This window comes from Photinus pyralis, unplaced genomic scaffold, assembly GCF_008802855.1.
Source record: "Photinus pyralis isolate 1611_PpyrPB1 unplaced genomic scaffold, Ppyr1.3 Ppyr1.4_LG3a, whole genome shotgun sequence".
NCBI classification, from domain to species: Eukaryota; Metazoa; Arthropoda; class Insecta; order Coleoptera; family Lampyridae; genus Photinus; species Photinus pyralis.
In genome coordinates this window covers 15,059,936-15,082,742 of record NW_022170509.1, presented here as the reverse complement: position 1 = coordinate 15,082,742, position 22,807 = coordinate 15,059,936, and positions in this window count along the sequence as shown.

Sequence of the window (22,807 nt, the reverse complement as noted above, 5' to 3'; positions counted from 1 at the left end):
CTTAAGAACTTTTGAAGGTCAAAAAATCCTATAATAAGAGCGATTGTTTGTTATCCTCTTCTTAAATACTAGGGGTCATTTACAACTTGATTTGATGGAAGAAAGAGAAAGCAGGGTCGCAGGGAGGGAATTGGGCATGGATTTATTTTCGCCAGAGATAACAACGAAAAGCTGAGGAAACAAATAAAATGGGCCAATGATAGGGTAATCACGATAATGATGACAACGTACAGAAGATGTTAAATGAAAGGTTAAAAAGAGAATTAGAGATTTAGAAGAGGGAGCGGAACAATCGATTGTGTTTATATACCAACACAGTGGTTGAAAAAGAATTGGAAAAAAAGCGAAAGCGTTTTTCATGAATTTAAAGGCAGCTAACACAGCACTAAATAGGTACAGAAGAATCAACAATATTTCATTACCTTCAAAATTGCGAAGGCACTCCAAACGGGTACTTAAAGAGAGGAAAAAACAATCATGGAGCAACTATACACTTAGATCATATACACCCCCATCCCAAGTGTGAACTAAGATCAAACAAATGCAGGGACATAAAATACAAAATACTCGCCGTTAAAGTAAACGACAACATTGTAACGGATAAACGGGCTATTGCAAACACCTTTGCCAACTATTTCCGAATTAAATCAATCAGTACCCCTGAATCCAAGTGCCAAAACTTACCTTTCACTTTTCAAGAATTTCAATATGCACTAAATTCTTGCAAAACGAAATCGCCAATGCCCTTAACCGGAAACAAAACGTGACAACTGTTAGTAGCCTTTGACATTGATAGTGCGTTCGATACTGTCTGGAGACCAAGTGACTGAACAAGTTCACACTCGTTCACTTTGGAAAATGGTGTGTCTCCAGGATCCGTCCTCAGTCCCCCTGTACAAAATTCTGGGCTTGACATTCGACTCCCGACGCACCTGACCTTAAACGTCTCACTATTTTGAATTCGCATCAGTGATGGGGAACACACGAAGAAATACTGCTCAGAGCCCCCATTCGATCAAAGTCGAACGTTGGAAGCATTGTCTACTCCTCTACCAGTGAGGCTATTTCCAAATCACTCAAACCGATACATAATACTGCGATCCGCATATGTCTGGGAGCTTGTAGAACCAGCCCCGCATATACATTATACAGTGAATCTCATGAAATGCCGCTTGATTTAAGACGAGAATAACCTTTTCTCTCATAATGCCAATCCCAATAATCCAGTGTACCATATTTTCAATAATCCTGTACCTGTCATGTCATTAACAGTAGAAAAATTAAACCTTTACCAATGATCCTTCGAACACATACCGACATACAACAATACTAGAAGTCGAATTTGTGGTTTTACCTACATAATATTCGACCACAGAATATTGACCCTAATGCAATCCGTTTATAAAAAATGTAATCGTGGTAAATCGCTTCCCGAATACTCGACCCAGGAAAAAAATTAATACGTGTATTCGTCCCACTAAAACTGCCCTTCAAACTGTTCGTTCCTACGAAAACTAGTGCTCAGGGAGTAGCGGATCTACGAAGGGAAAGTTTCCTGAATGAGAATTTACCTGGTATATGGGGAGGAATGTTTTGACGGCGAGCTTTTCTGGATGAATGTCGTTTTTCTTCTTAAAATAAAATGTATTCGGAGCTAATACTTTAGGGGCCAGTTTGGGGAGACAAATTGAGTTGTAGCAGACTCCGACTTTCTTTAGAGCGATTTCAAATTCGATGACATTACATTAAAAGCGTTGTGAAAAGATCCAGTTTCACCTTAGACGAATGCTGTGGGAATTGAATAAGCAGCATGATGAAATTATCAAAAGCGCAATCGTTAAAATCTTTAATGATGACCTTTACTTACAGTTCTTAATTGAACAAAACCTCAAAAGAATTCTTACATTTGTTTTATTTTCACGGAGAGTTATGGAGACTAAATAATAACTTTTCATGGTTCACCGCTTTTAAAATTTTTCTTGTGCTGTTATCACTATAGATCTTCATTGCCTATTATGATGCCGGTTGTGTAATTGAGTTCGCACGCTTTTTCCGAATTTTGAAATACTTAACGGGGGTCCCCATTAAAACGATGTTAGTAGTAAGAGGCAAGCACGCGCTCCAAAATCAACACCATCATTAAAAAATTCACGAACAACCTTCTAACAACGTAAAGTTTCCCTTTTAAAATTTAATGATCTATTCATTAACAGTCATAGAAAATATCTAACAACAAGAAATTTGCTACTACTTACTTATGTTAGCACAGATTTAGCTATTCCAATTAAAGTATTCCGTGGGATAAACGCCAGTGGTTTTCACCAAATGAATTTGGTAGTGCCTCATATTCAAAGAAATTTTTTTCAACGCGAAAAATAAGTAAATAGTCTTGGAACCGTTGCTCAACAGTACCGTAACAGAGCAAATGTTTGGTAATTGAAATTCTTATGGAAGGCCAACGATAACTCATATAATTGTAGTCATCTCTATTAAAATATGCATATAAACATTAAATTAAAAAATCCGTTAAACAAATATTTGTTTAGTTCTGGTATCATTATCTAGCTTGAGCATGTGTAATTACACAGCATTATTCTGGCTAATTAACCACCCACCCACCGTTTGTCCACACTTCAAAGTAAAAAAGAGTACGAGCCACTCTCGTCATTAATTTAGTTGGCCCTTTTCTACAGGCTAGTTTATTATAATTATTAATTAATAATTTTTGTGACGTTTATGATGTACATGAGTAATTTGTATCCGTTTCGAATGTAATGAATCATATCCTTTAATGGTCGGGGAGTATCAGGTATGAGAGGTCTCGGGCTTGATTTAGTACTTGTTAAATTAACGATTTGCACTTTTTATTTCTCTCTTTCTTCTACTTAGCCTTTTCAGTAATTTGTGATTTGATGTATTAAATTTATTAATGGTTTATTTTGATTACAGGCGCTAATGCTAGAATTTATGGCTGTGTAGTGTAATACATCCTACTTTACAAACATTTAAAAAATGAATGTGGAATTTCACCTCTCTAAAACCAATGGACGAGCAGAAATGCTGTGCCATTTTCTAAGTTTCATGAGGTTTTTCTTCTTCCTTGTATCGTCCACAAAGTTCTGGACGCGCCTCAAAAAGTTTGACTATCTAGCAAAATAAATACAATAGGTCATCCAGTGGTGGATTTATCAGCAGGCTGAGTAGGCTGGAGCCTAGGCGGGCAAATTTGGCCCAAAAATGTTTATCTGACAGAAATAAAAAAAACATTATTGTACAGGGTGAGTTTTTAGTGCACTTTCACTTGGCCTGAATACCCAACTCTCCTTCCACTCCTAAATCATACTCTGGATATGTTAGGGAAAGATCAACAGCTTCCAACTTTAATAAAGACCTCAAACTACTACGCATTTCATCTACCGTAAGCTCAGTCTCACTCACTCCCCTAACTCGCAATTCATACTGAAGTTCATCCTTTTTCAGATGGTTAATACCTAACAACAAACTAGCCATGTCCGGAGCCAACTAAACCTATCAAAACAAACACCCACACTATCCTCACAAAAAAACGATTTATATTAGATTTGTAAAGTGCACTTTTGCGCTTTGGATGTCTGTCTGTCTGTTTGAGTCACCAAAGGCTCCGGAACTACACCACTTGCAGACTTGGTATTAGTGTCATTCATGGTATATGGTGTCATTGGATCCGAAATTAAAAATTATTTCATGTTTGTATTCTCCTTAAGGCATGAAATGTTCATAAGGTTAAAATCCAAAAAACAAATTTGAAAGTGCACTCTTCGCCTCTTGCTCACAAGCGTCTTATCAATTTTTTTTCATTTTGACGATGGGTATCTTGTAAACCGTAAGAGAGTCGCTAAAATGGGCCGAGTTATGCAGAATTTTATGCTGATTAATTCTCGTTTTCAAATTCTCTTTAGAAATAGCGAAGTTACGGCTACAAAAAAACGAAAAAGTCATTTCCGAGAACGCAGTAGCGTTCATTTATTTTCAAAAATATCAAAAAATAATTTTTAATCAACCCGTAGTGCTTTCTGACCATTCTAAAATCAAATTTTTATGACTACCTACTTAGTATTTCATTAGGAAATTAATCTTGAATTTTTGCATTGACGGACACTATTCCAGACAATAAACGAAAAATGTTAAATAATTTTAAGCAAGACATGGACTTATTTCTATAAGAATACATTGTAAACTTCAATGCAAAAATTCAAGATTAATTTTCGAATGAAATACTAAGTATTTGGTATCTCTGATTTTGTAATATTTAGTGCACTTTCACTTTCAAAAAATAAAAAAGTGCACTTTTGCGCTCTTAATGTCTGTCTGAGTCACAAAGGCCCCCACCACTACACCACTTACAGACTTGGTATTGGTGTCCTTCGGTCAGAAATTAAAAATTATTTCACGTTTGTATTCTCGTTAAGGCATGTTATGCCATACGGGCTATTAAAATCGAAAAAACAAATTTGAAAGTGCTCTCTTTGCCTCTTGCTCAACGAATTTTTTTCTCTATCTAGCGACGTAAAAATCCATAAGAATGTTGATATAGAAAGATGAGAAAAAATCGCTAAATTATTTTTTGATATCTTTGAAATTAAAAGTCAGGTCGCCAGCGCATTCCCGAAAATCATATGTTTCGGGTTTTTGGCCAAAATTTCACACTTTGTGGATAAGAAATTTTGAAACTAAAATTTATTAGCATAAAATTCTTTATAATTTTACCTACTTATTAAGCGACATCCGTTTTTTTTGTAATAAAACCTACCATACTTTTTGCAAGTTGTACACAGAACAAGAAAGTCTTTCGAATAGTTTAATAGAAATTTTGCTCGAAATTTTGTGTTGCTATTTGAAAAATAAAGTTCAATGTCTTTACGGCGCCCCAAAATGTTTGTTTCCCAATCCGGCCTGTTGTTTTTCGTATCCGTATACCTTATATACAGATCAAAAATTTAAACAAAACAATTGAGCTCGAAAAAAAATTTTATTCTTTAAAAATTGATTAAAATGCTTTTCATGTCTAAAAAAACTCTCCCTCCGACTTTAAAATTTAACAAAAATCTCATTATTTTAGTACTGTACTGCAGTATAGGTACCAACTACTAAACACTCTAACGTCTGTATATGAAACATTACTAAACGCTCTGTAAAATATACTGTTGAGTTGAATTTTTAAAATATTCCAATAGCGTTCCAATATTATAATTGAAATTTAGTTGTTTTGTGAAAACTGTGTTCATATCGGTGTAAGAGTTTGTAAAGCAGACCTTACTGTACCTACCGTATAATCAGTACATAATTGAGCTTTTTTAGCTCAGAAGTTATCCAAAAACAATTTCTTATGTAATTTTCACTAAATCGTGGGTTGTAAAAATAATTTAAAGACTGACACAACGGTCCTCTAGTTAGTGCATAATAATCATGCTGATAACCAGAAAATGCTGTTGTAATGAAGACGATAGAGCACAAATCAAAGTTGCAATTTCACCGTCAGGAATAAATGTATAGTTAATCAGTCAGTCAGTAGGGGCGGCAAAAATGGAATAGCCTACTGGCAGCAAATTTGTAAATCCGCCACGGTCAACATCTACAACCAAAAAGTGGTTGTGTAGTTATCAAAGCCATTAAATATCAAATTTTAAAAAACCGCCTATACAGCCTTCTAAAGTCTGAATTAGAACTCCAACTTTTTTTTCAAAACTGTCAAAGTACCAACTCGTAAGTGATATATGATCTAATTTATTGCAAATATCTCCCCAATCATCCGACGACGTAATACGTAATAACAATAAAATAAAATGTGTTGTTGATTGTGTGTCTTTGGAGGGAGAACGATATGTAACGTTGGATGCTTGTGGAAAATTACAAGTCGAAACGTCTATAAAAGTATTTACATCATTCCGTCTAAGCTACGCAACACAAACATAATTAACATAGATAAATCATACTTCCAGAAGTGACACGTAACAGACTACAGGTGCTTTTTTTATCAAAATGGAAGGGCTTTTTCATTTCAGCGCCAAACAATGACTCCATGTTTACACAACTACGGCTATTTAATGAAATCATCCGATAATCCCACGACCCAAGTCAAATTTTATACACTGATGTTGAATCATTAAGACATCATGCATGTTTTCAGTGTGCTACCAATATCCTTCCCGTTTCTAGCGAATGTAAACAAAATATGTTTTTATTCTTAGGTTTCACGTTTACCATTATGTTGAGATTATATCTATTATAAAAGAACTACTGGAATTCACGAGGCATTTAGTGGAAAACACCTATACCAATTCTTGGTAACCTACTAGACTTCTTCCGTCTAAAAGGACCAATAGGTGCGTATAGGGCGAAGCTTTTCGAACAATATGATTGTGATACGATCGGATTCTACTCGTATACAAAACCTATGCTCTTTACAAGAGATGAGCATCTAATCAAAAGCATCTTAATTGATTTCTGCGACAAATCCATTTTGGCGAACAATTAAAATAGAAACGGTGCTCGGTAACTCTTTGTTGAGTATTAAAGCTCCAGCAGGTATACGTTGCGAAGAATACTATCTCCCATATTCACACCTGAAAAATTAAAGGCGATGATGCCAGTAGTGCCCAGTGGGAAGAAGTTAGAAAAGTATATTTCGACCAGGAGTGGGCAGAATCTCGACTTAAAAGAAATTGCTGCTAGGTACGCAACCGACGCGATTTTATCATGGGCTTTTGGAATTGACTCACACTGTATATATTCAACGAAAACAGCGCGATCAAGCGATATGGCCTCAAACTATTTCCAACCGCCATTTTACAAACATTAAAAAATTGCCGTACACGTTTGCTCCGACGATGGTTAAGTTCTTTAGGTATTCATTTTTTGATGAGGAGGCCGTTAGCTTCTTCAGTCAACTCTATGGAGATCATTGACGAACGCGGCTCCAGTAATATTAAGGGGTGCGACATTGTAGATATTTTGTTGGAAATCAAGGGACGGGTATTGCATCCGATGGTTTCAAACTTGGTACGTGCATAGGAATTTGGTAGCATTTGCAGTATCTTCCCAATTGCAGAAGGCGCCACGCCGTACTGGTGGCTCAAGCCATTTCGTTTTCCTCCGGCGCTTTTGAGAACTCGAGCTCCACCATATCTTTCGCTCTATACGAGCTTAGTCTTAATTTCAACATACAGCATAAGCTATAAGAGATGAAATTAACGCTACTACTCGAAAGCATATGGGGGTTTGAGGGACACAACGTTGGAAGATATGAGGTACCTACTTACACGCGGTCGTCTTAGGTACTAGAGACTGCATTTCGTATAAAATGAGTTTACAACTAATTTTTTTATAGAGACATTACGCAGATATCCCTTGACGCCATTTGTACAACGGGAATGTGTTAAAGACTGCAAAATAGAAGCTACTGATCTTATTATCGAGAGAGGTACACTCATCATCACTTGCTTGCAATCTTGACATTTAAATCCCAATAATTTTCTACTTCCGGATACATTTAATCCGGAAAGGTTTACTGAGGAAAATCTTACTTATATGCCATTTAAAAATGGACCTAGAAAATGTATGGACAAGTACTTAAGTACGTTTGAAGTGATTTATTTATACTCTTTCCTAGGCGAGAAAATGGGTTTGATGTTTGCAAAGATAGGTATACTTCACATGGTATTTTCACGTACACCGCGCTTGCGAAGAAATTCAGTATTCAAACAGTGTTTTTCTTCATCCAAAGAATCTGACTTTGAGACTTTCCAAAACTTAACATTAATTTGCCAATCAGAAACGGTTGTCTCTTAAACTTCGTAATGCAATTTACTATAGTTAAAATCTGGAGATCTTAGTCTAGCTGAAATTAAAAAAAAGGTGCTGACGTGTACACAATCAAGTACCTACTCTAACTAAAATTAAGTAGTAGACACCAAACTGTCAACAAACAATATGTGATTAGCAACGAACGGATAAGCTAAAAATTCGTACTTTCTACGAAGATATCTTTGGATTGGCTTTCACAAATTACGCACTGAAAAGAAGCGTCACTTACCTTGTTGAAAATAATTTGATTTCCTAACATACACGCATACAAGTGCCATGAGCTGTAACTGTGATAATCTTTGGCGAGTTGAGGGTGGTAATGGTAGAAGTTCTCTTAGGTTAGCTATCTCCGCGTTTATTAAATCTCTTCGTAGTTTACTGGCACCTTTCGTAGATTTGTTGGCATCGAACCTTGAACAAATGAAATTAATTGATTAGTACATCGTGGAGACATAATTCTGCATTCTTGCAAACCACAGAAGACAAAAGTAATCGTTCTTTTGCACAAAGCAGAGGAATCGACGGTCCTCCCTTCAGCGATCTCTGTACACCAAAGCGACACATATCCTTCCATTGCTTTATAATTTTTTCTCGTTTGCTCTCTCATTGTATACCGAGTTAAACAATAATTGGGTAGAAAGCACCAAAACAAGGTTTTTTTCCCAAATAATTGGAAAATTCAAATTGAACCAAATTGAGATAGTCTCCGTTTACTCTTTCTTTCTTTTCTCAAGAATCGTAGCATAGCCTAGGTTTTTGAGTATATCCTTTTTGAGTTTGTACAGTTAGTTCCAAATTTGCTACTCCAACACAATGCACTCCTAAACGGGAGTATGAAACATGTCTGGTCTGGTCTCGAGGGAGTTTGGTATCTGGGGTAAAAATAAGAGATCCAAAAGTTATATGTTAACATTCAAAACACAATTCCAGTTACATTCTTCGCAAGAACACAAAAACTGCCAGAATGTCATGAAGATTGGAGGGTATGTATTTTAGAACAACATCATAGAACATTTTCGTAAAAGAAAAAGTTATGTGCCAAAATGTGGTCACGCACGGTCAGACAAAATAATGACAAATCTAACGCTGTGGTTTGCAAGCGGTGATATTTGTTAAGAATACATAACAAAAAAAAGAGATGTAGAGACGCGGAACACTTAACTTATGACAGTTGTGTCTCTTATTATTCGAGCAGCGCACTCTTGACAATATACGCTAACAAAGTACCATAGGCACTTTTTCTAGTAGAATGCATCTGTGGTAGTTCATTGGAGTGAAGAATTTTTCTTATGGCGTGCTCGTGTGGTTTGTATGTCTAACTAGTTTTCGTGGTGCCAAGTATTGCAGTTGAATTCAAAAGTTATTTTTGATTTAGTTATAGTTATGTATCCAGATACCAAATTTGTTGAGATCGGAAATTCTTTCCCCCCAGCTTATTTACAAAAAATATTTTGGTCTGCTCTACCATCTATTTTGATAGGTATTTACCCCTTATATATTTACACTAGTACGTTTAAGGGTCCAAAAATTCAATTTAATTGAGATCAAAAACGTTTTGAATATATATGGTACAAAATTGGAAAGAGCATAGACTAAAAAACGTTTGAAAACAACTGTGACGACTTTAACTGAAATTTTAAAATAGGAATAACGCGCTTTTAACTTCGAAGACGGATGGTTTCTATAACGTCGATGTACGTTACACCCTCGTTATTACTAATATGCGTAACTTGCCCTTTTCCGAATAAACCAGTTTTTTGACAGAGTCACTAGCTTACGATTTTAAACACAAACTAAAAATTATGACATGGAGCATAAGCGGAATTCAATTATGAGACTAAAGCAATGAAGGGGAAAATTTACGTTCCTAGCATGCCTAATTGTTTATGTTGTTCTTAAGAAATGCGCATTTGTTAATTATATTCGTCGCGAATCCATTATAGGAATAATTCACTACAAGGTAAATTTTTTTCAATTAACATTAATTCATTGAATTAGATATATAATATTTGTGTTCCAACGAAAGTTACACTGGTTTTAGGTGGGTTTCAAATTGGTTACTACGGCTGACAGTAACTTCAAATGATGTCTTAAATCTTGGTTTTGTGAGAAGCATACCTATATAAAGCCATTATTATTCTGTCAGTAGGGCCAATAGAGTCTCCAACTTGGTTCTATGAACCACTGTCCATTTCAACCTCTAATATAAGTTCGCGTTCCCGTAGTTAATTGGTCCTGAGTACTGTTGCATTCAACAACAGAAAACCGCTAAAGTCACCGTTCTATATGTGTTATGGTGCCGAGGAGAAAATTAAAGAAACTGGAAATTTTGAGATTTTTGGGGATGTAGCTTGCAAATTCAACATTTTGGACCCCTAGTATATTTGGGAAAATGTTTTCTGCCGAATACTGCCGTATTATGTTATAACGTAACAGAAAGCATTTCACATAGTCCTCTACTTCCTCTACTTTAGGGTCATTAGGAAAGAAACCCTATTGCATCGGTCAATGCCTTGAGTACGGAGCCATTTTACATGACATTTCACATATGGAGCATGAGACAGGCTTAAGAAACTCGAAAAAAGTTTGAGGGAGAGGAAATAAATCTCTGAAGAAACGTTACAAATGGCGTAAGAAAGAGGTAAAAAGGACGTAAAGGAAGTGTAATGGAGACTCGAAACAGACATGCAGAAGGGGGAGAGATACCGAAGAAGCGTCGATAGCGTAAAAGAAAAACAAAGGAGACGTGAGGCGAGTGTAAAGGGGGCCTGAATAAGACCCGAAGAAAACGTTCAGAAGCCGTAAAAAGGACATCCAGAAGATATAATGTAAGCTGGATACGGATGTGAATAGAACAGGTAAAAGGGCGATGGGGGGTTTGTAGGAGGTCTGAAGAGGACGTGAAGAAAACCTACAGGAAGTGCAAAACAGATGCTACTAGTGGTTTGAAACGAGCATGCGGGTGATGAGGAAAGAAGAGACGCGGGAAGCGTTAGAAAAGCTTGAAGAACACAAAGAAGACGCGAACTGGTCGTTTAGGGGATGTAAAGGGGGCGAGAATGGGTGTACAGATGCTTAAAGGGGAGGTGAAGAAAGTTTGAATGTAATGGAGTTTACAAAAGGACATGCAGTAGACAGCTTGAGAAAGGTTTAGAGGAGGTACGAAGAAGACGTGAAATCGTATAATTATGCAAGAAATGCGAGGAATGTATGAAGGAGACCTAAAGTTGACGCGAATGAAGCGTATAAGAAGCGTACCAAAGATGATTACAATTTATTTAAAAAAAGGTTCATTTTGCACAACGAATTTAATTTTTAATTTAATCGAGTTTATGAATGAGTTACGACAAGGGTCAAATGTGTTGATGCGGACAAGCTTCCAGTGATGAACACAGATTACAAAAGGAAAAAGAAAAAGGGGAGAAGCACAAGGAAGAACAAAAAATGTCGTTGGAAGAGAGAAGGAAAAGAAGGGGAGAAGGGGAAAAGGCAAGATGAAAGGCGTCAAAAGAAAACAAAATAGAAACATCAAATATGACAGAATAGATAGAAAAAATGGAAGACTAAAATGAAGGAAGAGAAAGAGAGAAGGCATAAAATGTTGTAACGAAAAACTGAGTGCAGATGAAACAAGAAAAAAGAAAAAAGAGAGAGAGAGAGAGTGAACAGACGTATTAGGAATGGTGGAAACAAAAGTTATAAATCTAAGAAAAGGTAAAAGAGGCGAAAACAATTGAAATAGAAGATATAGAATGATAGTCGTGGAGTCAACGTGGAAAAAGAATAGGGAAATTATGAAACATAAGAGGATGAAAGCAGGGTCAGAGATTGGAAGAATACATGAAGAAATAGGATGTGTATAATGGCATTTAATAATGTTTGTGATGTTTTCCGAAAGGCGTCAAATAAATGAATAGAAGAATAGAACTTAGATCCGATAGTATTACCTATTACGTAAATGTCTGAATGGATTTAAATCAATACTGCCTAGCAGTAACCAAAAAATCTTATTCGTAGGAATGAAAGCAAAAATTACAGCATGCAAGATAAAGACTCCTTCATTACCATAATCATAGCATTTGACCTAAAACTAAATTAGAAATGAAACGTAGAGATTAAAATATTACCGAAATCTGAAATGAAATATTGCTCTAACATTTAGGTATTCTGTAGGATTAATAACGATGAGGTAACACGTACCTATATTAACCAAAACCGTACATTAAAGAACTATTATTGAAGAACATAATTTGATTCGACTAAAAATTAGCAATCGATCATGGGTAGGTGCAATTTTAACGTGGTCAAATTCCACAAATATACATAGAAAGGGTTGCTGAAAACTGCTCCGGAAGTAGGAACAAGTACCTACTTAGCAGAAAAGTACTAGGTGGTGTGCCTTATCATAAAACAAGCTGTCACGATAGACATGTGCGCCTTTCTTAGTAACGAAGATAGAAATGTTACAAAGACATCCAGGAATGTAGTTCAATTTAAAACACAAAAATTTTGAAACTGAAATTGAGCATTAAGCGCATTATGCATTTTATGAAAAAAATACGCGAAGGCTAAAGTTGAAGTTCAACAGAATTGCGCACTACAACGTATTTATGCATTTCTTATCCATTGTTACCTCTATCACATAAATAAAATTCTCTCCCGCTAAAAAAACAAATCCTTGTATCGTTGCTATTCAGGAATTTATTTAAAGGAGTGAAAACAGATTGTTATACAGAGCTTTTCGTGACTTGGGAACCCATTAGTTAGGTGTTCTAAAGTGTAACGGTAGACCGTGTTGTGTTGTATCCGCTGTACTTGTGGCCAATCTTGCCGAAGCCCCAATAAATCTGTCTATTAATTACTAGGGCCCTGGGCCGTGTGTTGCATGTTTACATGTTACTTCTTACCACTTTTTGTAATGGCATCATTTATACACGCCGTACAGCTTTGCGTATGTGAATAGGCTTTTTTTAACGCGTCGTAATTTGAATTACCGAAGATACGAAAGTATTTTCTAACTGAAAGTGAAAAATTATTGGAATTCCTTCAGGTAAACACAAACTGATTGTGACGTCAGGTATACACTTTGAATTATCCATATAATAACGCAGTTCTTAATTATATTGTAGGTGGAGACTAAATATTTATTGGGTACGCTATCCAGTTAATATTCACCTCGACGTAGATCCTTTAATTTATTAAAAAAAAAGCACTTAATTATATAGTGTTAAGTATATTTTGTGTTTTTTTAAAGCAAATACTCCTATACCAGATCTATTAAAAGATCTTCGCGTAATAATTAAATTTAGCACAGTTTGGTTACATTCCAATGACATTAGGATGCAAGCGCACTTGCTGTAAAGTACAACCTTTTTGATCTTTCAAACTAACGGAATTTCTAATTGCCCCCAAGAATTGATGTATTTCAGTAATAACTAGAATTAGCCATCGATAACTGTCGGATCATTAGATCATCCCGCTCATATATTTCTATACGATTGTAGTGATTATTGATTTAGACCACCTGTACGACATTTTAGTCTTGTTAATTCAAAAACTGATTATTGCCAGCGAAAGTGCATCTCAGTAATTTTACCACAAAATTGGCGCACGATTGTATCTTCCATTAAAAATTTTACATTTGTTTTCGAGAACTTATGGATAGATCAAACAGTAATCTGAAAGATCCATAAGAAATGTTATCTGACAATCGCAAATAAAAGGAAATCGTGATATGATTTTAGTGTACCCAACACCCCTACATTTTGGAAATCGATGGGTGGCGATTCAAATTTCGAATCTAGAATATGGTTTATAGAATTATAGAATTTTTGTGGTCGGAAATCTCGATGTCTCCTGATGCGACAACAATTTCTGCAAAACAAATTTCCAGAACCATTAGCATATAAAATGACGTGAATCCTCCTCTCCAAGTTTTGAAACCACCCCGATTATTTTTTGGGATGACCGCAGCGTAGTGTGCGGCAGTATATTTTCCTTCTCTGTTCTACCCCGTTCATGTCCTTCTCTTGGTTGTTGTTGTGTATGTTGCGTTTTGTGTAAAGAAGTGTGATTTTTCGGCAACATCCTCACCATCTCGATCAATTTTTTTTAAATGTAATTTAATTAGATACAAAGTATCCATTGTTAAACTTGACTGGTTATTGAAAGCTTTATAGTCCACAGACGTTTAGAATGCCTAGTTGACACTTCAATCTTAGGGTACAAAATTCAAGCTTAAATCTTTAACAGCGTCGTCTTTCAATCATTGATACCAACATATTTAAACTGGACTATTTTCGACCCCGAACTTTATGCGTCATCTTGTGCTAAAGAATTGAAGCCTCTCAATCCTCCAAACTGTCAACTTTTAAGCTGAAAACGCAAACTTTACCTTCTGATTTTTAAACTTTAGCTTGAAGCCAGTCCCACTTACTGCCCATTAAAAATTTATCCTCCCCATTTGTACGACGTTTTGGTTTGGTCAACTTTTGTCTGCATATTTTTGATCTTGAACACAATGGAACCCACATCCATTGAATCCATACGAATCAGAGTCTATCCATTTTGAGCATAAGAATGCTTGGAAATAGGCAGTCCGTGTTCCACCAATCATTGTAAGGAAGAACGGTACGGAACTTGCTCATCCTACATGGAACAAACTTTTTTTCTGTAATCCGTAACAAAATTGTCAACCTTAGAGAAAGTGAGAGGAAGTCCCTAATCAGGGGGCCGTTCTTTATTTTTGCCCTAGATTTGACCATTCATTCGGTTTGTAAGGGCATTCCTGATCATTTTGTAGTTTCGATTATAAACCGATTTATCTTAGTGGTAGGTATATAGCTGAAATAATGAAGCAGGTTCAATGTGAATCACAAATTCAAAAGATATACTTCATAGTAGGGCGGCAAAATACGAGAAAGCACAAAGGATGAGTGGAAAGGTAAGGAGAGTATTAAAAAGGTACAGGTAAAGGAAGAGGATATGAGAGAAACGAATGGTGGGACAGAGAGTGTACGGAAGGGAGACACGGATATAGAATAATGATGGAGAGAGAAACAAAGTGAGAGATAGAGGCGAAGCAGGTGAAAGAACAAAAGAATATGTAAAAAAAAGACGAAGAAACGGGAAGAATATGTAGAAGAAATCAGGGAAATAGAAAGAGAGATGGACTTTTGGAAGATGATAAACAGAGGAAAAAGAAAAAAAACACATCTAGTGGGAAAGAAATATAAATAGTAAACAGTACACTACACACTACACAGAGTATGGGATAGAGGAAGAAGGAAGAGAGGAGGTGGAAGAAAACTACATATCAAGAGAAGAGATGGAGCAACTGAAGAAAAGGAAGGCGTCAGGGAAGGACGAAATAAGAAGTGAGGCTGTCGTTACAGATAGTATTAAGGAAAATCTGAAGAACCTAATGAACAAAATATGGAAAGGAGGAGGACTACCGGAAGAATGAAAGGAACGAGTAATAGTGCCGATTTACAAAAGAGGTGACAGGACCGTATGGAAAATTATAGGGGAGTCGCGTAATGACGACGGCGTATAGAATCTACGCAATGGTACTGAATGCAAAGTGAAGAGAATGTTGTAGGAAACACAAACGGACTTTAGAAAGGAATTGGAAAAAAGGGCGGAAAGGTGACAACATTTTTCATGAATCTAAGGGCAGCAGAGTAAAAAGGAAAACATTATAGGAAATGATAGAGATGAGATGATAGACAACAATTTTAAAGAACAGAATCAAGGAGTTATATGGAGAGACAAGAGGTAGGGTAAGGATAAGAGAGGGAGGAGTCTAAAGTGTTCTGGGCAATAAAAGGATTGAGACCGGGATGCCCACTAGGCCAGCTTTATTCAATTTCTACATAAGGGATATGGAGAAAAAATTTAGACAGTGTCAAAGTGGAGGAATCGTGATGAGAAGAAGGAAGATATGGAATATAGGATAGAGAAACATAAGAGAATTTAAATACTTAGGATACCAAATATAAATAAAGCAATTAAGAAAAAAGAGAGAACGGCAAAATGTTACATATTAGTAACGTTTTACGCTTAGAACAATATAAACAAAATATTGATATTAAATGTTTAAAAATACGGTATTAATAACTATAATTGATTGTCACTTATGATGCGATTATTTAAATGAAATTATATTTGGCGTAGGTACGAATTAACGCCCCTCTACAGTACACATTAAAACGAACGCGCCACTGCCTTTGGTTATTGCTCTGTCTTCCTTAACCTCTAATTAAAATTCGAAGGATGCGGGGCCAAATTAACTTTTCAGGAAGTTTTCATCATGACAAATTGCACCATTGTTATGCGTTTCAATCCAAAATTTAAAATACGAGCAACTATTTGAAAAGTAGCGGTTGGAGCCTCTAAAACGCTTTATCTGACACTGAGTGTTTCTCTCCTCCTCAATTTTTAATTAGAAGTAATGGAAGGACGCACAATAACCCCCGAGGATAAATTGCCACTAATTACTTCTGCAAAAAAGATGCCATATTGGGGGGCTACTTTGCCAGTTGCACCAAGAGATCTGTAGTAAACTATCTGAAAACCCGAACCCTCCCTCCCCCTAAATTTTAGTTAGAAGTAAAATACCAATACATAGACAACGAGTGACAGTCACTTTCGGTTGACGAATATTGTCCAAAATTTAATTAAGTAGTCCCTTGACCATTGTCTACCTATTGCTAAAAACAGAATTGGAAAATTCGAAACCGTTCGCAAGTTATCGTGTCCACAGACGGACGGACGGACAGAAAGTCCAAAATCATAAACTCGCTTTTTGTCATTCGTTAATAAACTTGTAACAAATATAGCAAACGAGCTCCTAGGTCACTGAACATTTAATCGGTTCTCCCTTTGATGATGATAAACAAAATACTGAAAACAGAACTGGAAGCTCTAGCTATAGAGCTTCTACTACTTGAAGCTTGTTGTTTTTATGTCTTATTACTCCTTTCGGGGGACGGGAGGTTGTACGTTTTGTTCTTGGAGCCATGCGCCTTTCCGACTCCAGTCACCAGTTGGGTTTGTCATCCATGTGTATTCTTACAGCCGTCGTTCTGCGACTCGTAAATACTATGGATTGTGTCTTAGATGCTCTCGCAGACTGATCCGGGTCGGTCTTTGTTGAAAAATGGTGCTGCGGACTTCCGTCGGAGGAACGAACGCGAGATTATTTTGTTGATTGGGTAAGGGGTGAAGTTCTCGTGAAGGGTTTCGGCGAATAGTTCTGCCTTTACTTGGCAGCGGTGGCCGTTGGGGCCTCTCGGAGGATAAGCTGGCGGTTTTTTGGAGGTAGGCGCACGAACGATTTGGTAAACGTTTCCGCATCGGGTTTCTTCAACGTCCTCGGATGGTGATTTTGAGGGAAGTTTACCTGGCGTTGATCTGTCTCTTGATGTCCGGATCTCGGGTGAATTGGCATTTCCGAATAAATCTCTTTTTTTCTCTTATTTCGTTCTTGAGATACTGGGGGAGCTGGCTCGCCTTCTTGGTCGGGACTTGCTTGGTTGCCCCGGCTAAAGCCTGTTGTAGCTTGGTCGTCAGTAGCTGGGCATTCTCCTCTATTTCAGCCGGAGTGCGGATGTCCCCATTTCCGTATGGGATACTTCGCTGGACATGTTTTCCAGTTCGTGATCTTTTTAGTACTCGGGGGTATTGTAACGGACGGATTCGTGTGTAAAGTCATTATGATGGGAAGGTGGTCGGAGCTCCAATCCTGACGTCAAACTCGTACGGGCTCGGAATCGCCTGCAATGCCATAACGTCGAGAATGTCTGACTGGAGCGCAGGGTCGCCAGGTGGCGTGTGCGTGGGGGGCGATGACATGACCAGTTTGCCCAAGAGCTCGACAATCTGTATACGGCAATTTGTACACCCGACCTTGGTAAGAGGGGTAGCTTTGGTTTTTACTAGCAGTTGTTTTTAACGAAAACGGAAACAGTAATTTAAGGGACGGAGTAACTGAGAGCTGGGTACTTGAGAAGAAAAGTACGTCTCGAAAGGTTGTTGATGAGCTCAAGAGGATAGTTAACCGAATCAAAGTGGACGACGATGTTCAAGGCTCAGGAGTCTATGGAAAAAATATCTAAATGAGGCCATTTTATAGGACAGGGGTGGCAAGAGTCTTAAGGGATTACCTGATTAGCGGGGGTGGGTTTTTTGTAAATACCATTGAAATTCCTCTTGTAACTGAGGGGTCTAAGAAATTTAATGTTTTATTCGTCTCAATTTCCAACGTGCATTTCAAATGTTGGTGAAGATTGGTGAAACAGGTGCTTATCTAACTTAATGATATTTAGTTGGAAAAGCTTAGATTCCAAATGGTTCAAGAAGACTTCGGCGGGAAAGGGGGATAAGTTGCTGCCCATGGGCAAACCAGTAGTTTGGATGTACTTGTAACAAAGTAAGTTTACTCTCAACACAGTTGGAGGGATTTAGAAATGAAGGAACATTTGATCTGAGAGTGAGGATTGAGAAAGGTGGTCATCAAACATTTAACAAGAGAAAAGGTGAACAATGTAGAAGGGCATCAGGATATCGAAGTCATGGAGCGTACAATTTTTTAGCGCTTTGGTTAGGAACAGGGAAACGGAATTTTTCAAAATGAAACTATGCCAGCTGGCACTCTCGGGTACTGGAGTGTTAATGAAGGATATGATAGGTCTTGTGGGATAACCAGGTTTATGATTTTTGAAAGAAGTGCATGTATAATCTAGACAGGATCCACGGTAATATTAAAATGGTCAAAAGGGAGAGTTTTGTTATCGGAAAGGAATTTTGTAACTTTCTTTTGAAACGCCTCCTTATTAACTGTAGACTGTTTGAAACCTTCCGATCAAAGTTCTCAACGCCCAATATGTACCTAGTCGATTTTGTTCATGATCACTACTATATTACCTTTATATCCGCTTTCGTCACAATTAAGTTTTTTCATTATAGATAATCATTTGTATTGGCCTTTGACATTGATGAGATTCTTTAACTTGTTATGGTACATAGCCCTAAAATGGTGTTGGTTGAGCTTATTATCTAGTTTATGAATAGCACATTCTAAATCAATTTTGAAATTCTCTATCGTGTTCTTGTTGAAATGACCTGGGTTGAATTTTGAACCTTTGTTATTCGTCTTTCTTAAATTGAGTGTTTGATCAGTTTAAGACCGTAACATGAAGGGGCTGTTTATTGTGTCCTTAGAGCACCGTAGGTTGTGTAACTTATTTTTATGGTTTTCAAAGAGATAACCACCAAAAACCTCCACCAAGTTCGCGCTATAGAAGTTACCTACTAATGACAAAAGTTGACTTTCCTACGTCTATACACATTTCTCCGCCACCTGGTCCGTATTGTAGGAGATGCGATACACCTGTATAACTTATGTGGTAGTTGAAAAATGCCTTAGGGTAAAAAAAGGCGAACAAAACCCGGAAAATAGTCAATTTTCTTTTTAAATTTGATTGAAATAAGCTAGTAATTTTGTTGAATGCCGACAGAATGGAATTATTGAAAATTTCTCTTTATAGAAGCATATATTTTTCTAACCACCCCGCATATTAATTTCATTATTTATACTAAAAGGGACGTGTGCAATAAAGTATATTTGTCCCACGTGTGAATAACAAAAGGATATATAATACTTAAATACATCGCACGGGGGTGTATATACTATAAATGTTTCGTGAATCGTTACTGCATGGCTAACACTTATAACCATTAAATAATTACAATAATTATCTACATTAATACCCCTGAAATTATTTCTTTTATAACTAATAAACCATAGCTTTATCTAAAATTGCTTAATAAAATGATGGTGGGTAACAAATATTATGAAAATGTGTATTAAATTTTATGTACAGTTTTCTTTTATTTTAAAGTGTTTACAACCTATTAAAATGCAAATGCACTTCCCTTAAACGAGAAGGAGGTAGTAATAAATCGTTTAACGCATTGAAACAACGTGCTACTACAAAAATTGTTTATTATCCAGGAAACACTACTTTAAAATTTTAAGGGATCTTCAAGGACAACACTCAAATATAATATACGACGTACTAAATTCATACCGTGTTCTACATTATGAATTTCTTTGTAGTAATCTTGCCGTCTATTTTATATGGGCCATTAATAGAATAATTAGCTAAAAGTTTAGGATTTATAATTGTTGTTATTAATAGTCGCTAAAAATTTATTGGTCTTAAATTTAACAAATTGAATTGGTATTTTACGATTAATCTCACCCTCTTGCACACATTCCATCAGGCTCGGATTTGCTATTAGCCAAATTTATAATTAACTAATCTAGATTTATTGCCAATAATCGTACGTACTTAAAATTTAGTGTTTAACTAAAAGTGTGCGCTACAAGGAAATCGGCCCGAATTTGTGTGTTTCGCGCTCATTAATATAATGATTAGCGGATAAGCGATAAGTGAGCTAATCACACCAAAAAAATGTGTCATGTTTGCCTACTTTCATCTTCATTTTTGTCATCGACGACATTTTCGTCAGGGTTTCTTCTCCGTTTTGAAAAATGTGAAATTCCAGGACTTTATGTTTAAACGCGTTCTCATGCGGTTTTGAAAATGTGAGAAGATTTACAATGGAGCATTAATTGTTAGCATAAAATTCAGGAAGGAATGAGATTTTCCATCGCCATGCACGTATAAGAAATATTTAACATGCGGTGGTATATGGGAGCGCGGTTTCTGTTCTGCCGTCGCATTGAAATCTCTGAGATTCACGACTTGTACAAGTTTGTAAACTGGCTACCTTTACCTTTTTTTGTGCTTTTTTAAAATTAAAGCGATTATAATGCACGTGTTTGCTGATTTTTTTCTTCTTATACTATTGCGGCCGATTTTATAATTTGAACACATAAAGTGACTGTAATATATCACGTCATTAGTAAACGAATAGTACTATACGGTTAAGTACCCGTAAAGCACTTAAGATGAAGATGAAAGGAATACGGTCTTAAAGGAGTGAAACCTGAGAATAACAGATCATAAAATATATTATCGACACACATGAAAAAGCAAGTTACCGTGTAAACATGGTGATTTGTGAATGTAGAGGCTAATGAATACGTCATAAGTTAACACATTTACAACACACACATTGTAGTCGGCGCGGGTGGAGCACGTGAACCGCACAACACTACGTTCGTTACATACACGGTACCGTCTAGAGTACGAACAGTTCTAAAAGGTCCCCGTGGTCTTCATCCGTAGTAGATACCCTTCCTCCAACTCACTGCCTTCTACCCAATTGGGAGATATAATTCGTACTATCTTATATTATTACAACTATGTACCCAACTAAGATAAGCATTTATACCCCCGTAAAGGTAAACCACCAAAAGATCAATGCCTCTACCCTAGGCGCGTCATCGTGCCTATATTTTTTTTGCAATACCTATCGATACCGAAAACCCAAAATTTTCGAGAACGTTTTCCAGCTGGACTTACGCAATTTATTTAAACGAAATAATTACATTGCGGTGTTCAGGTAATAACCACAAGCGTATTTATTTTATGTAAATTACAGTATAACAATATCAATTTCGTATTACTCTATTTATTACGTGTCACTCACTAATAATGCAAGGCACGAAATGAATATAGTAAACAAACCGCATCCCTGCAATTATCCCTATTATTTATCTACGAACTTTCCTATTAGCAATTAATATTGCGGCGGGACCACTAAATCTTCAGGTTCGTTAAGCTAATGCGCCAATTAACGTATATAAGGTATCCGCTAGTTTTTGGAGATTTGGGCAAAAAAAGATCTTTTTCATTGGTTCGTATATAGCCTCTGACATTTTCATGGAATCATTGGTGCAAATTTTCCCAAAACCATCCTTTATTTCCCCGCTTTAATTTTTTATTCTGCGGGAAAACTTCACATTGCTCTGACAGAATAGTCAATTTAGTTATCTACCTTCAGAAAAGTTAATTTTTCAATCGATTTTTCAAGTCGACTTTCTATGAACGTTAGAGGTATAATACTTTGCTATATTTTTTGGTTCTTTCTCCACTTTTTTACCTCATAATATAATTAAAAAGGCGTAATTTTTCTTCTTCTGCCTGCATTGTAGGTTGTAAATAACTTTTCAAAAATATTCATTTTTCGGTTCATCTAAAAAGATGTCGCTTTCATAAGAATTTTAGAGACAAGAGCCTTGGCCATACTTTTTGGTAGCTTCTCCACCTTTTTTAGAGACAAAGTATTGGTAGAGAGTTTTTCCGCTGCACCCCCTTATAATCAAAAGTAGCTTACTTTGTCTCACTTCTTCTAGCTCTTCAGGTTATAAGTCTTCAGAAAAGTTGATTTTTCAATCGACCTTCTAAGGAACAAGTCTATAGCCTTCGCTATATTTTTTGGTAGCTTCTCCAACATTACCTCGCAGTATAATTAAAGTAGCGTCATTTTTCTCACTTTTGGCAGCTTTTCAGGTTACAATCTTTCAGAAATATTTATTTGTCAGTGCATCTAAAAACATGTCTTTTTTCTATGAATTTTAGAACCAGGACTACAGTCTTTGCCTTATTTCTTGGTGGTTTGTCCAAAAGTAGCATATTTTTCATAATTTTCCAGGTTTATAATCTCAGAAATATTAATTTTTCAGTCGTTCGAAGACAAGTAGCTTTTCCACTTTACGTCGTACAATCAAAGTAGCCTAGTTTTTCTTACTTCTGTCAATGTTCTATGAACTTTAGAGGGAAAACGTCTTTGCTATATTTTGCGGTAGTTTGTTCACTGTAGGTATCTAAAAAAATTTCCTGTGGCCTGCACAAACACCACCCTCACCGCATTACAGCTAAAAACTCCTACGTTCTATAGACACATTATATACCAAATTTGGTTCAATTTTATGCAATAGTTTAGCCATAATATGGAACTAGTTAAAAAAGTAATCGTAAACGATTTACAA